A 7,790-nucleotide genomic window follows, 5' to 3' on the forward strand; every position below is an offset into this window, starting at 1 on the left:
TTTGTACCTTCGTGGCGAGATTATTCAAACCTGCAGTTACACTCTGAAGATCCATTACAAACAGGTGGACACAGAGCCATTCAAAGATTAGGAAAAAAAAAATAAAAATTCTCAGCAGACTTCTTATTTCTCTCCTTTCTCAGCCAAGGAATTTAACCCTTTAGTGGGCCGGTCAAACTGTCATGATCTCAATGGCAAGAGATCATAGCATAAGCATATATAGGAACTAGCTCTTGGAAGATGGGAACTGAGCTGACCATGAACTAAACCTAACGCACAACTAGCAGTGGCCGGGTAGCATGCCTACGTTGATTCTAGATGCCCAGCACCAGCCGGAGGACTAAATAATGCTAGCAGAGGAAAATATAAGTCCTAGCTCACCTCTAGAGAAATACCCCGAAAGGAGACAGAGGCCCCCCACATGTATTGGCGGTGAATAAAGATGAAATAACAAACGTAGTATGAAAATAGGTTTAGCAAATTTGAGGTCCACTTACTACATAGCAGAAGACAGAAAGGACACTTTCATGGTCAGCTGAAAACCCTATCAAAACACCATCCAGAAATTACTTTAAAACTCTGGAATTAACTCATAACACCAGAGTGGCAATTACTGTTCACAAGAGCTTTCCAGACACAGTAACGAAACTACAGCTGTGAACTGGAACAAAAATGCAAAAACAAACATGGACAAGAGTCCAACTTATCTAGTAGTTGTCTAGGAGCAGGAACAAGCACAGAGAGGCTTCTGATAACATTGTTGACCGGCAAGCAACTAACAGAGCAGCAAGGTTATATAGCGACTCCCACATCTTGATGGGAACAGGTGAACAGAGAAGATGAAAACACCAGTTCAATTCCACCAGTAGCCACCGGGGGAGCCCAGAATCCAAATTCACAACACTTTTGGCCATGAAGTGGGCGTTTGAGGAGTGGCGTCATTGGCTTGAGGGTGCTAAACATCGTGTGGTGGTCTTGACTGATCACAAGAATCTCATTTACCTTGAGTCTGCCAGGCGTTTGAATCCTAGACAGGCTCGTTGGTCGTTGTTTTTTTCTCGTTTCAATTTCGTGGTTTCGTACCTGCCAGGTTCAAGGAATGTGAAGGCAGATGCTCTTTCCAGGAGTTTTGTGCCTGACTCTCCTGGAGACTCTGGGCCTACTGGTATCCTTAGGGATGGGGTAATATTGTCCGCCGTATCCCCAGACTTGCGACGTGCATTGCAGGAGTTTCAGGTGGATAAACCGGATCGTTGTCCTCCAGAAAGACTGTTTGTTCCGGATGATTGGACCAGTAGAGTCATCTCCGAGGTCCATTCTTCTGTGTTGGCTGGTCATCCTGGAATATTTGGTACTAGAGACTTGGTGGCCAGGTCTTTTTGGTGGCCTTCCTTGTCTAGGGATGTGCGTACCTTTGTGCAGTCTTGTGAAGTGTGTGCTCGAGCTAAGCCTTGCTGTTCTCGGGCCAGTGGGTTGTTGTTATCCTTGCCCATCCCGAAGAGGCCTTGGACGCACATTTCCATGGATTTTATTTCTGATCTCCCGGTTTCACAGAAAATGTCCGTTATCTGGGTTGTGTGTGACCTCTTTTCTAAGATGGTTCATTTGGTGCCCTTGCCTAAGTTGCCCTCCTCCTCTGAGTTGGTCCCTTTATTTTTTCAGAACGTGGTTCGTTTGCATGGGATTCTGGAGAATATCGTTTCTGACAGGGGATCCCAGTTTGTGTCTAGATTTTGGCGGACGTTTTGTGCCAAGATGGGCATTGATTTGTCTTTCTCGTCTGCATTCCATCCTCAGACAAATGGCCAGACGGAGCGAACTAATCAGACCTTGGAAACTTATTTGAGGTGTTTTGTTTCTGCTGATCAAGATGACTGGGTTGCTTTTTTGCCACTGGCCGAATTTGCTCTTAATAATCGGGCTAGTTCTGCCACGTTGGTCTCTCCTTTTTTTTGTAATTCGGGGTTTCATCCTCGTTTTTCCTCTGGTCAGGTGGAGTCTTCGGATTGTCCTGGAGTGGACGTGGTGGTGGACAGGCTACATCAGATTTGGAATCAGGTGGTGGACAATTTGAAGTTATCTCAGGAGAAGACTCAGCAGTTTGCTAATCGCCGTCGCCGCGTGGGTCCCCGACTTCTTGTTGGGGATTTGGTGTGGTTGTCTTCTCGTTTTGTCCCTATGAAGGTCTCTTCTCCTAAGTTCAAGCCTCGGTTCATCGGTCCTTATAGGATCTCGGAGATTCTTAACCCTGTATCTTTTCGTTTGGATCTCCCAGCATCGTTTGCTATTCATAATGTGTTCCATCGGTCGTTGTTGCGGAGGTATGAGGTGCCCGTTGTTCCTTCGGTTGAGCCTCCTGCTCCGGTGCTGGTGGAGGGAGAATTGGAGTATGTTGTTGAGAAGATCTTGGATTCTCGTGTTTCCAGACGCAAACTCCAGTATTTGGTTAAGTGGAAGGGTTATGGTCAGGAGGATAATTCCTGGGTGGTCGCCTCCGATGTTCATGCGACTGATTTGGTCCGCGCCTTCCATAGAGCTCACCCTGATCACCCTGGGGGTTCTCGTGAGGGTTCGGTGACCCCTCCTCAAGGGGGGGGTACTGTTGTGGATTCTGTTTGTGGGCTCCCTCTGGTGGTTACTGCTGGTACTGGGTGACTTTGGTGGGTTGCGGCCTTTGGTTTCCACCTGTCCATCAGAGGCTGGGTGTTTCCTATTTTACCTGGCCTTTCTGTCATTCCCTTGCCGGCTATCAATGTATTCAGATGTGCTCTGTTTGGTTCCTGCCTACCTGCTCCCAGATCTTTCAGGATAAGCTAAGTGCTGATTTTCAGTTGTTTGTTTTTTGTCCAGCTTGCTTATTATGTCTCTATGCTAGCTGGTAGCTCTAGTGGACTGAGGTTCTCCCCATGTGCCATGAGTTGGCACATGGGTTCTTGCAATCTCAGGATGGTTTTTTGATTAGGGTTTTTTGCTGACCGCTCAGACCCCTTTTGTATCGTTCTGCTTTCTAGTTTACAGCGGGCCTCAATTTGCTAATGCTATATATATCATCTCTATGTGTGTGCCTTCCTCTCATTTCACCATCAATACATGTGGGGGGCAACTATATCTTTGGGGTCCATTCCTCTGGAGGCAAGTGAGGTCTTATTTTCTCTGCAGTACTAGTTAGCTCTTAGGCTGGTGCGTGGCGTCTAGAACCAACGTAGGCACGCTCCCTGGCTATCTCTAGTTGCGTTTGTCAGGCGTAGGGCAGCGGTCAGCCCAGGTTCCATCATCCTAGAGCTCATCCGTTATTTATTTGTACTTTGCTTGTCCTGTGCTATCCCTAGCCATTGGGGATTCATGACATGCGGGCACCGGTGACTCATCAGCACCCACATTCACCAGGCAACAGTCGTTCATGCGCAGCTTTGTGTCAGAGCGCCGTACACCGCTGCTGCGTGAAGAACAAATTGAAGCCGTTGTCGGATGGATGGCAGCTAATGCATCAACTTCAATTAGTGCCACATCCTCTCAGACACAGAGCACTGGAGAGCAGCCATCTGTCTCTTCACCACCTGCCAAATTGCCCAGGCAGACAGAGAGCCCAGGACAGGAGCCATCTCTACTTCTGTTCTCTGAATCTCTTGGCTTGGAAACAGGGGGCCAGCCAAGCAGCATTGGAGAAATGGAAGAAGAGGCAGGGTGCAGTGATGCCCAACAGCTTTTTCTCTCTTCCTCTGAAGAGGCATGTGGGCCAGTGGCTCCGGTCACCACATCGCAGGCCGCATCAGCTGATTATGACACTCAGGTGCCACTTACTGGTGCGTGCTCTGCTGCTGAGACTACCCAGGAGGAGCAGTTGGGGGCAGAGGGTAGTGTAGATGATGAGGTCCTTGACCCATCTTGGCGTGAGGGACAGGAAGGTGGTGGGAGCAGCTCTGAGGAAGAGATTCCCCGTACGGCCCAAAGTGGGAGAGGGAGGGGGAAGACTGCAGAACCTGCAGCCTCCGCTTTGGCACCCGTTAGGAGCATGTCTCTTCCAAAAGCCAAGAAGGGCGCTCCCAAGACTTGCAGTACCTGGTCCTTTTTTGACACAGTTGCAGATGACATTTGCTATGTCAGATGCAAGGTGTGTCATCAAAAAGTCAAAAGAGGTCGAAATGTCAGCAACCTCAATACCTCCAACATGTGGAAACATGTGCGCAACAGGCACCCGGCGGAGTTAGAAAAACACACTGAAGAGCTAGGCCAACCAACAGCGGCAGCTACCACCTCTTCAGCTCGTGTTGCCTCTTCTTCTAGCTCACACGCAGCTGGTTCGGCTTCCTCCCAGGATCGCCGTGGAAGAACCTCTGGCCCTGTTGTCCAGAGACCCGCTGTAATTCCACCCGCAGCACCACTTTCCCAGTCATCCACACACTCCCAGCCCAGTCTACAGCCATCGGTAGTACAGGCATGGGAGAAAAGGCGGCCTTTCTCGTCAAACCACCCACGAGCACAGGCTCTGACTGCAGGCATTGCCAAACTTCTTTCACTGGAAATGCTGTCATTCAGGCTGGTGGAGACTGACAGCTTCCGTGACTTGATGTCATTGGCAGTCCCACAGTACAATGTGCCCAGCCGCTTTTACTTCAGCAGGCAAGCCGTCCCTGCCCTGCACAAGCATGTGGAGGGACACATAAAACACGCGCTACTGAACGCCGTCAGTAGCAAGGTCCACCTCACCACCGATGCGTGGACCAGTCAACATGGACAGGGGCGATACCTTTCCCTCACTGCCCATTGGGTTAATGTCGTTGAGCCGGGTACAGACCGTGCGAGTGGCGCAGGACGTGTCCTGCCCACTCCAAGGATTGCAGGAATCCATTCTGTACGCATTGACTCCTCCTCTTACACCAGTTCCTCAGAATCATCGCTGCAGGAGCCGTCACAGTCCACCTCCACATGGACCCGTGATGAACGTGTACCTGTTACGACCGACATGAGCACAGCCGTGGCCAAACGTCAACAGGCCGTGTTGAAATTATTTTTTTTTTGGGAATCGTAGCCACACAGCGCAGGAGCTCTGGAATGCCATCAAGCAGGAGAGCGATGTGTGGTTTGTGCCAGCAAATCTCCAGCCAGGCATGGTAGTGTGTGATAATGGCCGAAATCTGGTGGCAGCTCTGGGCCTCGGCAACCTCACTCACATCCCATGTCTGGCACATGTGCTCAATTTGGTCATGCAGAGCTTTTTGAGGGACTATCCGGATCTTGATGCACTGCTGCACAAGGTCCGCCTAGAGTGTGCTCACTTGCGGCGTTCCAGCACGCCAAAAGCGCGCATTGCGGCTCTGCAGCGCCGACACCGCCTGCCGGAACATCGCATCATATGTGACCTACCTACCAGGTGAAATTCCACGTTACATATGTTGGAGCGGTTGTGTGAGCAGCAGCAAGCTGTAATGGAGTACCAGCTGCTTCAGGCGCAAAGAAGTCGCACTCAGCGCCGTACAGACTTCACAACCACAGAGTGGGCCACTATGAATGACGTCTGCCAGGTTTTGCGTCCCTTTGATTATTCCACGCGGATGGCGAGTGCAGATGATGCACTAGTCAGCATGACTGTCCCCCTTATCTGCCTGCTTGAAAAATCACTGCAAGCGCTAAGGGATGATGTTGTGGAAGAGGTGGAGGATGAGGATTCACCATTTCCATCATCTTCTGGACAGTCAGCGCCACGTGGTTCCTCACAAACGCGTAGGCAGGGGACAGTTTGTGAGGAGGATGAGGAGGAGTCAATGGAGGAGGAAGACATCCGTCCAGAGGAGGGAGTTACCGAATTGTCCAGTACTCAGTGTGTACAGCGAGGGTGGGGTGATGACGAGCGGGCAGAGACCACGCCTCCAGCAGGGGACAGCGTTTCTTGGGCAGTTGGCAGTCTGCAGCACATGGTGGATTACATGCTGCAGTGCCTGAGAAACGACCGCCGCATCGCCCACATTCTCAACATGTCTGATTATTGGGTGTTCACCCTCCTCGATCCTCGCTACCGGGACAACGTAGAAAGCCTCATCATACCGTTGAACCGGGAGCGAAAAATGCGGGAGTACCAAGACACACTGGTCAATTCCATCATCTTCTCCATTCCAACTGAGAGAAGTGCTGCTAGTGCATTCCAAAGCAGCTCAGTGCATCCAGGCAGTGGTGGAGGCTCTGCACAAAGAGGGAGAAGAAGCAGTGCCTCTGCCCAAGGCAAGACCAGTATGGCCCAACTGTGGCTCTTCCCCTTTCAAGTTTTGGGTCTCAAAGCTGGATACATGGCCAGAGCTAAGCCAGTATGCATTGGAGGTGCTGTCTTGCCCTGCGGCCAGTGTATTATCGGAACATGTCTTTAGTGCTGCAGGTGGTGTACTAACTGACCGTCGCATGCGACTATCCTCCGATAACATTGACCGGCTTACTTTCCTGAAAATGAACAAGGCCTGGATCTCGCAGGAATTTGCCACTCCTCCTCCTGATTAAATAATTAGGTCACTGTATACGTTATCCAGGTCTCCTGTTGTGTTCATCTTTCTACCACCTGAACTTAAATTCCTGGGCTCCAACACCGCCAGTTGAGGCTCAGAAGTGCCGTCTGCACAGTCAAAACATACGACCCAGTGTTATTGGGTTTCAGTAACGTCAGCTGATCCCCAGCTGTGTAGCCGGCAATGTGTCATGCGACCGCCACGCTGACACAACAACTGAAATGTAAGGGAATCTGTCCCCCCCCCCAAGGCGTTTGTTACTGAAAGAGCCACCTTGTGCAGCAGTAATGCTGCACAAGGAAAAGGTAGCTATTTTGGTTTAGCTCCTTGCACACGCAGAACTTAACACTTATAAAATGTGTCCACTGATACCGTAAAACCGTCCCGGAGGTGGGACTTTCCTTCGTAATATGACGCAGCACAGCCGTCATTCCTACCCCCCCGGCACTGCGCCCCGGCTCCTCAGCGTTGTTTGATTCCGTCCCAGAGCCTGCGCTGTTATGTTATCCCGTGGCCAGGCACACTTAGCGCTGCCCGTCTTCTGGCATTATTTGGTGTCAGGATGGCTGCGCCTGTGCGGCCGCGCTGGCCGAGAGCCCGCCTCGCAGTGTCTTCTGATTTAATCCCACTGGGGGCCTGGGATCCATGGACATGCGCAGTGCATATCTGAACCTCCACCTCTCACTCATCTCCCTATGGCTTCTTCAGACTGTTCGGTGTCAGCTGGTCCCTAATAGCATGCCACGGTCGTGACACCGCACAGTCTTAAGAAGCCGTAGGGAGGGGAGTGAGAGTCGAGGATATGCACTGCGCATGGCCATGGATCCCAGGCCCCCAGTGGGATAAAATCAGAAGACACTGCGAGGCGGGCTCTCGTCCAGTGCGGCCGCACAGGCGCAGCCAGCCTGACACCAAATGATGTCAGAAGATGGGCAGCGCTAAGTGTGCCTGGCCAAGGGATAACTTAACAGCGCAGGCTCCGGGACGGAATCAAACAACGCTGAGGAGCTTGGGCGCGGCGCCGGGGGGGGTAGGAATGACGGCTGTGCTGCGTCATATTACGAAGGAAAGTCCCACCTCCGGGACGGTTTCACGGTTTCAGGGGACACATTTTATAAGTGTTTAGTTCTGTGTTTGCAAGGAGCGTGATGAAAAGAGCCACCTTTTCCTTTTGCATCTTTTGTGCTGCACAAGCTGGCTCTTTCAGCTACAAACGCCTTGGGGGGGGGTTAAAGGTTCAATTTCGACTTTCTCAGGCTTCGGCCTACATTGTGTTCCTCTGCTTTTCCACCTGTCCCT

The sequence above is a fragment of the Ranitomeya variabilis genome, chromosome 5, assembly GCF_051348905.1.
Source record: "Ranitomeya variabilis isolate aRanVar5 chromosome 5, aRanVar5.hap1, whole genome shotgun sequence".
NCBI classification, from domain to species: Eukaryota; Metazoa; Chordata; class Amphibia; order Anura; family Dendrobatidae; genus Ranitomeya; species Ranitomeya variabilis.